Source organism: Ambystoma mexicanum, chromosome 4q (assembly GCF_040938575.1).
Source record: "Ambystoma mexicanum isolate Mex_15411 chromosome 4q, UKY_AmexF1_1, whole genome shotgun sequence".
Taxonomy (NCBI): Eukaryota; Metazoa; Chordata; class Amphibia; order Caudata; family Ambystomatidae; genus Ambystoma; species Ambystoma mexicanum.
Window position 1 is genome coordinate 991,435,089 of NC_090928.1, and position 13,953 is coordinate 991,449,041.

Here is a 13,953-nt window from a genome sequence, read left to right on the forward strand (position 1 = left end):
GGTTGCTCATGCCCAGCCCCCATTTACTCGTCCTTTCCAAAGTCAGGATTTGATTTAGCCTAAAACATAGGTAGTTTGTCCTACGTTTAGGACAGGGGAAGATATAGACATACTTTGGGAGATCTTCTCTTTTAGTGAGAAATGTGCTGTATTCAGCATACATACTATAAATCCCCACCTTTTCTGACGAGATCACCCAATCATATTTGTGTAGTTTGTTCTTGACAGTGGCCACATTATAACAAAGCTCCTCTTCACTCATTTCTTCCTTGAATTTTGTGATGCAGGCCCCAGATGCTCTAGCTTGCTCCGGCCCCCAGCCCTGATAGAGAGACGTCGCTGGTGGATTTAGGAGTTTGGCTTGCCTTATGACAGCATTCGGGGTGGACATTGACAGCCCTAGTGTTTTCTTAAGCAGCATTCCCTGGATGGTATTAAGGAAATCCCCCAATTCAAAAAGACAAAGATCCAAACAGTAAAGTAGGGTAGCCTCCACTGAAGAATGACAGTATTGAAGAAGAGGGTTAAGAGAAAAGTAACAAATTGCATGTATACCTTCTTCATTTTCGCCAGCAGAGGCAGGGCCTTGCCCCTGATCATGAGTTTCCAGCTCTCCTTGGAACGTATATTAGTAACATGGTAGCTGTGGTACATAATGGATTCCACTCTTTCTAGTAAGTTACCACCCACCTTCCATCTGATGGTTTTCAGGGATCTCTTGTTCGTGAAGAGAATGATCTTCGACTTCTGGCAGTTAACCCTGAGTTTTTCAGTACTGCGTATTCAAAGAACAGTGTCAATTTCCTCTGGAGCCCCATCAGAGTCAGAACGAATAAGACCATGTCGTCAGCAAAGACAATACAGTCTAATGACACTGAGCCCAGCTTCGCAGGGTTGGTGGTACCCCCTCCCATACCCCAGGTAGGTCAGCAAGGTAGAGGTTGAAGAGGGTGTGGGACACCACACACACCTGCGTGCATAGCAATTGGGTCCATTATGGCTCCCTCCGCGTCAGCCTCACTCTGACAGTTGTATCTGTGTGCAACAAAGCCAGCAACTGCACCAACGTTAAGGGGAGATTCATGCCCAGCAGTTTCTTCTAAAGCCTTGCTCTGCAAACTGTGTCGAAGGCACTTGACAGGTCTATCTATGCCATATAGACAGTCCCTACCTTAGATTTTTTGACTGCTGCTAGAAGATTTGACATTGTAAAGGTGTTCAAGGAAGTCCCCATGCCGGTACAGAACCCAATCTGAAACTCAGAATACAAGCCCTTTGATGTTATGTGTCCCTTAATCTCTCTTAGTAGAAGAGTTCCAAAAATCTTACTGGAGGAATCCAGCAAGGGTATTGGTCTAAAGTCATTTGGTTCTCCACTCTCCCCCTGTTTGTGAATGGGATACTTAGGGATTCTCTCCATGTATCTCGGACTGTAAGGGTTTTGCTCACATGGTTGAATAAGTGTCTCAGAGGATCATCCCAAACTTCTGTATTGGATTTAATCAGTGCTGGCGGTATATTGTCTGGGCCAGGAGCGCTTGATGGCTCGGCCCTGTCAATTGCCCATAAAATGTCCTCAGTCTGCCACTGGGACTCGTCATACTCGGGTTAAATAAATACTCCTCATCAGGGGGCTTAATGTATTTCTTAGTAAAGTAAGCTTTCCATTCCTGGGCAGTGTTGTTAGACTCCAGGGAATTATGCACACCATTCGTTATACCCTCCAGAATTTTGCACAAGTTGGACGTGTCTTTCTGGATAAGGATATTGATCAACTTTTGATTTTGATCAATCAGCCTTTCCCTGCCAATTCGTCTTAATGTTGTTTTATGGAGGCCCACTATTATTTTCTACCCTAAAGGTGGAGTTATCAGGAGCTGTTTTAAGTATGCTCATTAATAAACTCTACATCTTGTTTGAGGTTATATGTGTTTTTGGGTGCTTTGCAAGTAATATTGTAGCAGACATATGACACAACACTGTTTGCCTGACACACTGCAGGCACAGGCCTTGGGAAACCAAATCTACACTGTGTGTAAACAGTATCTTTACTCTCATATCTTTGATGACAGTATTTTCAACACCCACGTGCCTGAAAATGCAAAACATTCACCTAGAAATCTGCATTATCAGCCCCTGTTGAAATTGCACGTTATATTTTTTGCAGTGAACTCCAAAACATAGCTGTCTGTGTCTTTTCCGAATCTAGGAGCATCACAATAACATATAAATATGCAGAACTTGGTACTCTTTTCTCGGAAAAGGTGTTCAACCACACCCAGCAAAGTATTGTGTTGTAAATAACGTTGAGTGTAGCTATGAAATGATGGTGAAAGAAAGGTGGTACAAAAACAGGATCCATGGGACAGAGTTCATCTGACGTTATGTGCTATAGCTGTGTTACTTTCATGGAATAAATCTGCAAAGTCATCCTATCCATACTCTGATCCACTTAGATTTGCAAGCAAAGTGGAACGACACAGGTTTCAGAGCATGGACGGTACCCCTGAATTCCGTCTGTAAAGTATTTGTTAGGTCCACACATTATGGCTAGGACGTTTGTTATCTTTCTTTTCGAGATGTATCTTTCTCTTTTACCTTCTGCAACATCTCACTGGCAGAGACATGTTGGTAAAGAATGCCAGTGTTCAGTGTATGAGCCAATGGAAAGCAAAGAGTGGAAAATCCATTCTCATATAGAAAGTAGAAAATGTATTCTATGTTTGTCCTGTATCTTGGGACCTCAGATTACATCCCTGTACAATGGTATTGTGATACAGAGCCAGGTAGATAGCGATCAACCAAACATACACCTTGTCCAGTGGGAAGAAGCATTGGGAAGTTTTGAGCGTCTAAGGTCTTCTCCCACAGACTGACTGGAGCACCTTTTGCTTGGTACAGCTCTATTGCATCACACATCACATCACGAGAAGTCAATGACTGAATGGTGTAGTGAGCATGCAAGCTGCTAGCTTGACCTTGAGAAATGTTCTGAAACTGCACATGTCTACTTGACTCTTTAAACCAACATCACTAGTGGAAAATCTTCTGCAACCCGAACATCAGCATAGAGTGCATGGTATTTTGTCAAATATTACAATACTGCCTTTACCTTTCTGAGGTCAACAAGTTGCTGCCAAATGTTCCTATCGTTTGTAATTACACCATTCACAAACACCAAAAACCACTTTCCCTTCCATCCCCGTCAAGCTATTTACAAGGAAGCTGGAAGATTTTTTTCATAAGCCTCATTTAGCCTGAACTTGATGAATAACCTGCAAGCCACTCACTTCAAACATATTCAGGTTTTTAAGACATTGGGGAACAGCACAAAGTTATTATTGATATTCAAAAAGCTTCTAGGGGGTAAAGACCCCTTTTGAAAGTTTCGAAAAAAGTGTACATCGTTAGAACTTCACTTGGATCAACACAATTGTCAGGACATTTAGGAAAAGTGCTTTCCAAGCAGCTTCTTTTAAATCATGTACTTTTTCATAAATCTCTTCTTTCTGTGCCTGAGACACATGGAATGTGTGACAACAAGATCCCCAAACGTTTTGTGGCTTTCCACTAGCAACTGACTGAAAAGCAGCCACGTTTCTTTCAAACTTTTGTAGTATTGCTTCATTTGAAAACATAACATCTTCATGTGTTCCTCCAACATCTGAGGTTTAATGTAAGAGTCTGAACTGAAATATGACTCATGTGCCAATGCCAAAACTAACCTCAGTTGTTCTAACATTCTAGAAGTAAATACTGTAATGAGAAGTTCAAAAGAAAGACATGGTGCTTTGCAGAGGTATGATTCCAAAAGAAAGTGGCGTATTTTAGTGTGATGCACAATCAACTTACGTACATGGTGAAACTTGCGAGTAGACATTCATGTGCCCAGCTAAGCCTAAAAGTCACCTCATAAAATTGTACATTCCTGAATTTCACAGTGATCTGTTTTACAGCATTCTAATCCTTTTTTCACATTATCAGTCTTGTAATAGGAAGTAGGGGATCCCATCAAATGTGTACAAGATTGTTGGCATGCATTGCGCACTTAAAGTAGACTTCCATTAAAAGACTGGTTCTCTAAATGCAATAATTACCAAATCTGCGTCTTTTTAAAGATGTATCTGCATGCATGGATGACAATGGGATGCCCAAGATGTCCCTTAATTACATTAACTATGTTATGTGTATTAACTGACAGATGCTGCCACTTTAAAAAAAGTCATATACTTTTTTTTATAGCGGTTCTTTAATTCTTGCAAGATTCTCATAGGAACTTTACTAAACATACTACATTTTAAACTTCAAAATAAACACTTATTATGTAAATGTTGGCTCTTGAAAGAGTTAGGTTTCTAATGTCATGCAGAGATTAGATTCGCCATATAAACTGTTATTTTTTTTACAAAAAATGTGTTCAATTTCCCCAAGTTCTCAAGAGATTATCTTGAGGCAACAGATACAAATTCGGCCATTTTGAAAAGGCCTTAAAACCTAAAACTATCAGAGCATCAGAAGGGGCCAGAAGAAGACTAACAATGAAGATCCCGTATTTATACAGCATTCCGACAAGGTCCTCTCTTTCCACAAGGAATATTCTCCCATTTTGAAAAGGCCTCCAAAAGTAAAAATACCAGGGAATATCAGAAGGCAAGAAACAAACACAACAGTAAAGAACTGTTTTTTACATGGCTTTCAAAACATTTCTTTTATATTTTTCTTCTGTCGCCTTGAAAAGTGACAATAACTGGAATCATCAAAAAAGAGCATCAAAAAAGAGCATCTGCCACTTTAGTCACACTACTACTGAAGAGGTCCTATCTCTACTGGCAAAGGCGAATCCCTATTGTGCCCCATCAGGCACCCTTGCTCCTCAGCTAGTCAAGCCTATTGAACTCTTAGCGGCCTCTCAATGCACTGAACTCTTCAACCTGTCCTTCGAATCCACTTGCTTTCCCTCTCTTTTTAAAATGGCCACAGTCATCATCTCCTAAAAAAGCAAGGGGCTGACTCAAACCTATCAGTTAACATTCACCCTTTGTCTCTCCTTCCACACTACTCTAAAGTGTCTTACTCATTTCTTAGACATCCACAGCCTTTGAGACCCCATACAAGCAGGTTTTCACTCCTGTCACTACACAGGAATTGCTCTCATGAATGTCTCCAAATTCATCTCCTCTGCACTCCGGCCTATCCTGTATCCTAATTCTACTTGACCTGTCCACAGCCTTTGACACTGTTGATTACTCTGATCTCCTTCATACTCTCTCTCTCTTCTTGGTATTCATGATCAAGTCCTTACCTGGATTGAATCCTACCAGGCACCTCACCAATTCTATGTCTCCTGGAATAATAACACCTCTCAACTCACTCCTCTAACTGCTGGTGTTCCACAAGGCTCTGTCTTGGGTCCTCTCCTCTTAACACTCTACACCTCTGCTCTTGGGGTACTTATCTTCTCCTTTGGGTTCTTGTAGCAACTCTTTGCAAATAGCACCCAAATCTTCTATTTTCCTGAACTCTCTTCTGATTTCCCTATCAGAATTTCCAACTATCTCTCTGCCATTAAATATTTGATGGCTCTGCACGCTCTGATGTTACACTCTACCAAAATACAGATGGTCTTCCTCCCTGCCAAATACTCTCTTTCAACCCTTCACCTGCCTATCCAGTTTCAACCTGACACTCTTCCCCTGTTCTTCAGCTGGACACCTCTGCGTCATCTACGACCCTTCCCACACCTTCTCTACTTTCATCTCCAAAACTGTAATGCCAGCTCGCCTCAACCTCCTAAATATTAGGAAAATCAGTTTGCATTTTTATCCTCGTTGCTTTAACTGGCTCTTTGACCCAAAGTGGCTCTGCCCCTCCAGGATGTCAATACGGCAGAGGCTCACCTCTGCACAGCCATTCGCCAGCCTCCGTTGGCGTTCCCCCTTGCTTTACAATCCTTCTTATACACGTCACCCGGGTAGTTGAAACAGTGTCCTTCATCGTTGACCTGGGGATTAACGCTGCGTTCACCATTGCCTGCAGCCAAGAGAGATAAAGAAGGTTTCTTATGAAATCCAGTTGCAGTGTGGGATATGGAAGTCTTTTTCCATATTCATATATGCAGACAAGGTGGTTTGGACTGAGAGTTCCATTCTGAAGTGGGAGTCCTTGTCCCCAAAAAAGCAATCATTCCCAGTGAGGTCCCACTTGTCCAAACCCCTAGGGAGGGGCTTGCATAGAGGGGTACCTCCCTAGCCTCAAAGGGGGTGGCTCCTCTCTGGGGAGAAGAGGCGAATTGTCCAATTTGCCATAGTTGGTTGTCCTTAATCCCACGCATGTATTGTCCCCAGTGACTGTTCCATTTACTTCCATCCATAAACTGGTCAGAATATCATTCAAATGAACCCCTTTTTAAGATGTTCACTGCTTCCTGTGAAATCTGATATCTTCTATATTGTAGATTCTTTTGTGATCAAAAGAGCATTGTTCTTCCCTGTATATAATTATTAATAAATAAATGTCCTTGTGAATGTGTGAAAAATCACAGTTAATGGAGGAGGCATGAATAGGGGAAAGGTACAGGGGAGATTTCCTCACATCATCAAGGTAATGGGCATGAGTCCTCCCTGAATTCACTCTGTTCATTGAAGATTGGAAAGGAGTAAAGTCTGGAGGCACTGCAACACTTTAGTGATCAGAGTGATCAGAGAGAGAGGGGTTAATTGGGAGATCAGAAGTAGACAAAAAGGGCAAGATCAAGAGAGTTCCCACCAGAGTGGGCAGGCGAGCCAGGGAGGCAGTAGAGGAAGTGGTCAGACAGGAAGGAGTTAAGTTCGAAATGGTTGGCTGTGGAGGGCTTGGGAAAGTAAAAGTCACTCATCATGACAGTGGGCATGTCGGTTGAAAGCGACCCAAGGAGCAGGTTCAGATCAGAGAAGGAGTTGAGAGGATCTGGCGGGGCAATAGGTATCCAGAAAGTGAGATGAGTAGGAGGGAGGAGTTGAATTGTGGCATATCCAGGAAGAATAGTTATCGTCAGAGTTGGTGTCCTTCTCAACAGGTCATGGTGAGTGGGAAAAGGTAGCATAGTTACTATGAAAATCACTATTGTAGCAGAGCCATGAGGGGAGATCAAGCTTTCTGTGATAGCATGAAATAGGAAAGAGAAGGATACAGCCCAAGAGGAAGAGGTTATTTGGGTGAGTGGAAAAGGACGTGGATAATGATTGGCTTGAAAGGAGCAGGTATAGGTTCCATGTTGGTCTAGAATGGGGCAAAAAGTGACAAAAATACCAAAAACTAGGTTGGTCCTTGGTTCTGTGAGATAACAGCAGCTCTGCAGTAAATGGAGAGCCACTGGGACGAAGGCTCCCTATGTGTGGAAGCAAGAATCAGGTGAAGGATTAGCACAGTGAAGTCCTATTAGGAGTAAGGGTTCTGGAACTTGGCCCGTCCTTGCCCAAACAGGGAGTTGCTCTTTGCTGCTTTTGGCATTTAGCTGTAGACGCCCAGGCTGGACTTCCAAGGGAGACTAAATAACAAGGGAGGCAGTGTGTCACATGACCCTCTAGGAGCTAATCAGAGTGCTTACAATGGTTTGTGCAGTCTTCCTGGCAGGATAAAGGTATGGTCCTTGGGTTGTGTGGCCTACGGAGCTTCATTTTGTTGAGGCAGGACTTTCAGATGGTGCTTGGGATTTCTTTGGAATTGAAGAATTTGGCAAATATATGGTTTTAAAATGAAATTCAACTTGCATGATGTGGTCGCATGACCTTATGGGAGCCCATAAGAGTGCTCACGATGTCCTCTTCTCTCCCTGGCAGAATCCTTGGTGTTATAGGTCCAAGTTACGCCCGGGTTGTTACCCACATTTTAAAATCCTGTACCAAACAGAATTGGAGGTCAGTGGTAAAATGAAGTCTTTTCTAGTGATGCACATTTTCAAAAGGTTGACTCCTACATCAAAGGCATTTCGATTTCTGTAACACAATGTTGACGTTTAGGAGGTTCACTTTTAACTGTCTCATTTAAGGCAGACTCACATGGAGTCGAAATCTAGACAGAGGATGCTCAGAGAGCACTGATGCAGCAAAAATGTTACTTGGCGGTACACCTCAAAATATGTAACTAATTTATTAAACGTAAATAAACAGAATCAGATTGTTAGAGGCGAGTATCAATATGTGTCATTAGTGACTGAGTAGTGACCGTGTGGGTGTGTGTGAAGTTTAAAATAATAGCAGAACTGTGAGGGAAAAGACTAAAAAAACAATTTTCAAGATTTATAATGTAACATATGCAAGGTGGTAAGAGATGGAGATATGAGTTATTTGTTAGGGGTCTGATGTGGGTTGGCGAGAATGTTTAAGATTATTATTCCTACGCTGTGGACATTTTGTGTTGTCTCTTAGGAGGAAGAATTTACAGTTCCGATTATATTTGAATATGTGCAGGAACAATTACCCACATGAGGCCAAACTCCTTGACTGATGAGTGGTATGCAGGCATGTGACATTTTGTTAAGAGTAACGAGGGAGTGTTCCTTCTGGAAGAAGTGCACTAAAATGGCGTATCTGCTGGTTGATGTTGCCCTGGTGTGTTCAGGTTGGGTCTCGTCTATACTGCTGTCATGCCAGAGTGGCATTGAAATAGTGATATGTACCAGGATTTTCTAAAGGCTAGGTCGTGCCCCTCTAAATGCAGACATCTACAGACAGAGTTTCAGGACTTGGTTGTGATGAAAAGGAAGGAAGGTAGGGAAAACCTGTGACTTAATTTGCTGAGAAAATTGGCAACAGGAGTGCGTTTGATTTTTTTCTTTGCAGCAATTGTACAGGTTTTGAAAAGTGTAAAACATAGGATGCTAAAAATTCTCACAGACTAACAGGCTGAAATACATAATTTTTCACTTTTCCAAATTGTACAATTATTAATGTTCTTTTTTCAGTCACGCATCTGGTGAAAATGTAGGAAGGAAACCTGACCACTAATTTATGAGATTATCTATTAACCCGGGGGTGCCCAGTAATTGCTCTTCAGCGGAGGTTGCGTGAGACCGCTGGCGTAGTAGATATTGTAGATCAGAGATCTTGTGCTACGTGGCGCTGAAGGACATTCTTGGAACTGTAGTTTTTTTTTCCTTTGGACTTCGTTGGATCATTGACTTAAAATTTTGAAATATTATTTTGGAACTATTACTTACCATCACATTAATGTTTCTCTTTTTCATTTCTTACTCTAGCCCCGCCCCTTCTCCTCCAAAACATACTTAAGTCACGGGCACGTGCACCTGTGCACACGTACCAAGGGAGAGCCCAGTCAGTGCTGTTGGCTGTTAGCTGGGAGTGGGAAAGCGGAATGAGCGCCTCTTATTTTTTTATTTTTTATTCTGGTGAACTTCCTTTTATATTTACTTGAGTCGTTCTGCTTGGTAACATTGAATGCCATCTTGAAGTTAAGTACAGCAATTGTACAATTGGTTATCTGCCTGATTCGGCTGTGGAGTTAGTGTTTACACCCATAAAGAAGTTCTCGCTGGGCTGCATAACGGTCGCTGTTATTGTCAAGGGATACAGGAGGGTACAGGAGGGAGTAGCCGTTAGTAGCCTTATTTGTTTATTTGGTCACTAAAAGGCTGACTGCGTATCAAAATCTTTGGGGGTAACAAAGCAGGATTCCTTGCATACTGTGTACTGTGTAATCTGGGCGTCTGTCAAAAGGGTGTGGCACACAACTCACATTGTGGAATTTGATTAATCGGCTTGATGACTAGCTGGGCTGCTGGCAGTGGTCGGTGGGGTTTGAGGCATTGCTGGTTTAAGCTTTGACCGAGTATGAAGAAGAAAGTGCCCGTGAGTCGCAAAGACATATTAACTGCCCCACTGGTGTTTAGCAACAGAAGGGAAAGCCTATCCCGTGCGATAAGTATGCCACTATCAACCTCTCCACAAAAACAGAGTGAGGAGAGGGGCAGCATTGATGGTATAGGGCCTCTTGACGCAGAGGCTCTGAAGTGACTCCTAGATGCCCAAAATCAAATACAAAGGGAAAGTGAAGGGAGGGGTGGAGAGCCAGAACTGGATCCAATGGGTGGGGGGAGATCGGCCCGTGGATGTCCCCAATCGTTTGCAATCTCTCTACGCTGAAGACATGGAGTTATACATTGTAGGGGACGAGTTGACTGTCCCACTTGAGCATGCGTTGATCAAAAGAGGCAACCTAGACTGCTCCTTTATGGATCCCCCACCAATCTTCCTGAGTGGGGAAATAAACATGCTGGTGATGTCTCAGGACCTGAAAGAGTGGGGTTGGAGGGATAGGAAGGAGTGTCTACAACGGGCCCTACAACCCGTCCGCAAGACCCCAAGATGATCCCAAATCCGAGAGTTGATGCTCTGCTAAGTATGAAAGACTGTTTAATAAAAGAACTGGGCCTGCAAACAATCTACTTAAAAGAGCTGGCCATCTCCCTCTCTAAAATAAATGTAACCCATAAGGATTTCTTTACGGAGAGCCTGGAAAAAGTGGTTGAGGCATTCCATTGTATTGTATTGTATTGTATTGTTTATTTATTTATAGAGCGCGCCTGGCCGTTAAGCAACTGGGCGCTTGCAGAGAAATAAATCTTGGGTTGCAGATATGTGAATACATTACATTTCTTAGGTTACAGGATCATATATTACAGTTACATTACTTTTCTTAGGTTACAGGATCATATATTACAGGCTCATATATCGAGCATTGCTTACAAGGCATTTTTACTTGCAAGAGAGATAAGTTACATTTATCAGAATCTTTTGTGTAGCACTGTCGGATGACTTACAGTATAGATAAGTTACAGTTACAGTGTTTGCAATGAATATACAGAGTATTTGGTATAAGTCTGCAGTTATGGATGCAGTATGGAAGGGTGGTAATGAGGTCAAAGGAGTGTTGGTAGATATAGAGCATGTCTTTGTGGTGCCTTCCGGCGACATGCAGGAGGTCCAAAGAGAGGATGATGGACAGGTACCTTTTGTAACTGTCGCTTCTAGAAATTCAAAGAAAAGGAAATTGATGAGTAATTTCGTTTCGGAAATAAGAGCCACCAAAGCCACAACCCACAAATATTTTCGTAATGTGGCCTTTCAAGACCTCCAAGAGGAGATCTCCCAAGGGGAATCCCAAATGGATCATGGGGAGGGAAAAGGAGGAATGGTAAGGCAGCTGGACAGCAGGATTACAATGGGAGTGCAGAGAAATGCCCTGGTGAGGGGGTACGGTATCCCAAGAAGCACCTGGTAAACCTATTGATCAAACGAGGGAGGAGTTGAGAATGAAACAGCAGACTCTAGATTGGTGGATGTCTTGAAACAAAAACAGGGATAGGGTAGTGGTATTACAAAGAAAAGTAATATGGATGAAACAATAAAACAAACCTATGGTTTCCTTAACCATGCCCTAGGCCCTCAGATTAAGTCTACCAAGGTTCATAATGTCAGTAAACGAATATGAAAAGAGGGTATTTGGAATCCAGGCAGTGTGGACTGCTTAACTGGGCCGGTACTTGCATAGGGTTCAGGGACACTTCTCAGACGAGATAGCACTTTAGCCGGGGAAACTGTGAAAGGAAAAGATATTAATAAAAATCTGGAAAGGGGGAGAGCTCTGTTAGACACTGGGGAGCACGACGCCCCCTATGATGAGGTGGAGGGAAGAACAATTGCTGCGGTACTATCCGAATTGGAAGTGAGAAATCAAGTTAGGAATATCCTGGCGGGGATTAATTCTGGGGAACCCACAAAAAAACAAGAGGCAGGCAGAGTAGTGTTTGATATCCCACACAGAGGAGACTGGAAACTCATGTAAATACTTCAAGGGAACCTGTGAGGGACTACCCAGTCCATCTGTCGGCTAATATGTTTAGTAATAGGGATGGTAATAGAAGTTGGGGGGAGATGGTATGTCGAGGGAGCAGTCATTTAGGTTGCGGGAACCAATATACCCTGAAGCACCAAGTCTCACTCTGAACTATCTGTTCGACGATGTTGGAGCAGACTCTCTCCAAAGAATGGGTAAACTAGCCCTTTTTGATGAGACACCTGCGCTTCATCTCATTTCATCTGCTGATATCCAACTTGTTGATTTTATACATCCCTCCCACTATGATTATTTGAGATTGGTAATTCCTTCCCCGTTGGTACGGGACATTCTATTAAAGGAGTCTCCTAACCTACATATATATGGTTATGACATTTCGACATACAAGAATCAGATGAATGTTCATCTGGCGACAACGAGGATGGCCAACTATGAAGCTAGTGGGGATGAACCTAAAAAGGACAAAAGTCGGGAGCGAGAAGTTTCATCAAACGAGGTGCCAAATTGGCAAAGGTTGGCACTGTCATTAAGAGATTCTATTGCCTAACAAAGAACCATGAGTCAGCTACTTTAGGGCAAGCTCATGCCTCACATTTTTACATGGAATACTAGAGGTTTTATTAATTTGCTGTCTAATGGAAATGTATGTAATGATTTGAAAGTGTATGATTTAATTTTCTTCCAAGAGACATGGGCTAAAGGTAGTCTGGTGTTTGATGGATACGAGGTAACTAATATCTATGCACGTCAATGGCCCAAGGGTCGGCCGAAGGGTGATTTGGCAGTGGCCATAAAGTAAGGGCAAAACATCTTCAAAAGAGGCGAATGGCGGATCTTGGATATAATTTAAGTAATTGCCTTGGAAGTTGTGAGCAAAATTGATATAGTTTATATACTCTTAATAGAAGTGTATTGGACCTCCGAGAACACTTTGGCTATGGCCTTGAAAATCGTAAGTACTAGAATTGAAGAGTGGCTCTCTAATTACTGTGGTGGCGAAATATTGTTGGCAGGGGATCTTAATGCGCAGTGTAACATAGAAAAGACTGATGTCCTAGACTACCTTATGGTGGACCCCGATAAAGTGTCTAAGAAAAATAAAATGCGTCCATGGGTCCCAGTGGCTGAATTTTGCAGATAGTTGAGGCTTGACATTGGTGCATAATGACTGACCTACGTGGTTGGCAAATATAGATGTATCCCACCCTGAAAAGAAAAAATCTAAAAAAGAATTCTAGTCATCACTCGGTGGTTACTCTGCGGGTGACACTTGTGTTACCTCAATCATCCAAATCAATTATTTATGGAAGTCTTAGGATCATTGAGCATATTGGAGAGGGAAGACATTTTTCAACATGTGCTCTTTAATTCACATTAGTAACCCGGCGAGAGACAATCAGAAGGCAAGAGCCATTCTGATTGGCTCTCGCCAGGTCCCTACCCGGCCGGGAATCCCTTCATCGGGATTCCAGCCGCCTTTGTGCCCGGCGGGGGGCGTGGCAGCCCCTCAGCCAATGAGGAGGCTCGAAGCGGGGCCATCCCCGCTCCGAGCCTCCCCGCGGCTGAGAGGCTGCCTTCACCCCCCGCCGGGGACTCGGGTAAGGAATTTTTTTTTCTAAATCCCCTCCCTCTCCCTTTCCCCCTCGCCCCCACTTACCTTCTTGTTACTGCGTCCCCGGCGGGGGACGAGGAAAGCCTACAGCCGTGTGGAGACTCGGAGCGGGGCCATCCCCGCTCCGCGCCTCCACATAGCTGGAGGCTTCCCTCGTCCCCCGCCGGGGACGCAGGTACGTTTTTTTTTTTTTTTCTTCTCCCCCCTCCCAACCCCACTTACCTTATTTTTGATCCTTTTTCGGGATTGGACGCGCTGGGCACACTTGCCAGCGCTTCCGCTCCCGATGCCCGCCATGGAAAGGGAAAACGGACTCCGTTTTCCCTTTCCATGGCGGCGGCCATTTTCTTGATTGTTTTTTTTTCTCCTGAAACGCCGCAGCGCCGAAACGCCGCAGCGTTTCAGGACAAAAAAAAAAACTTTTAGTGCCCCGGTCACGCAATTTTTGCGGGCCGGGGTACTAATAGCAATAGAACCCGAGCGTCGGG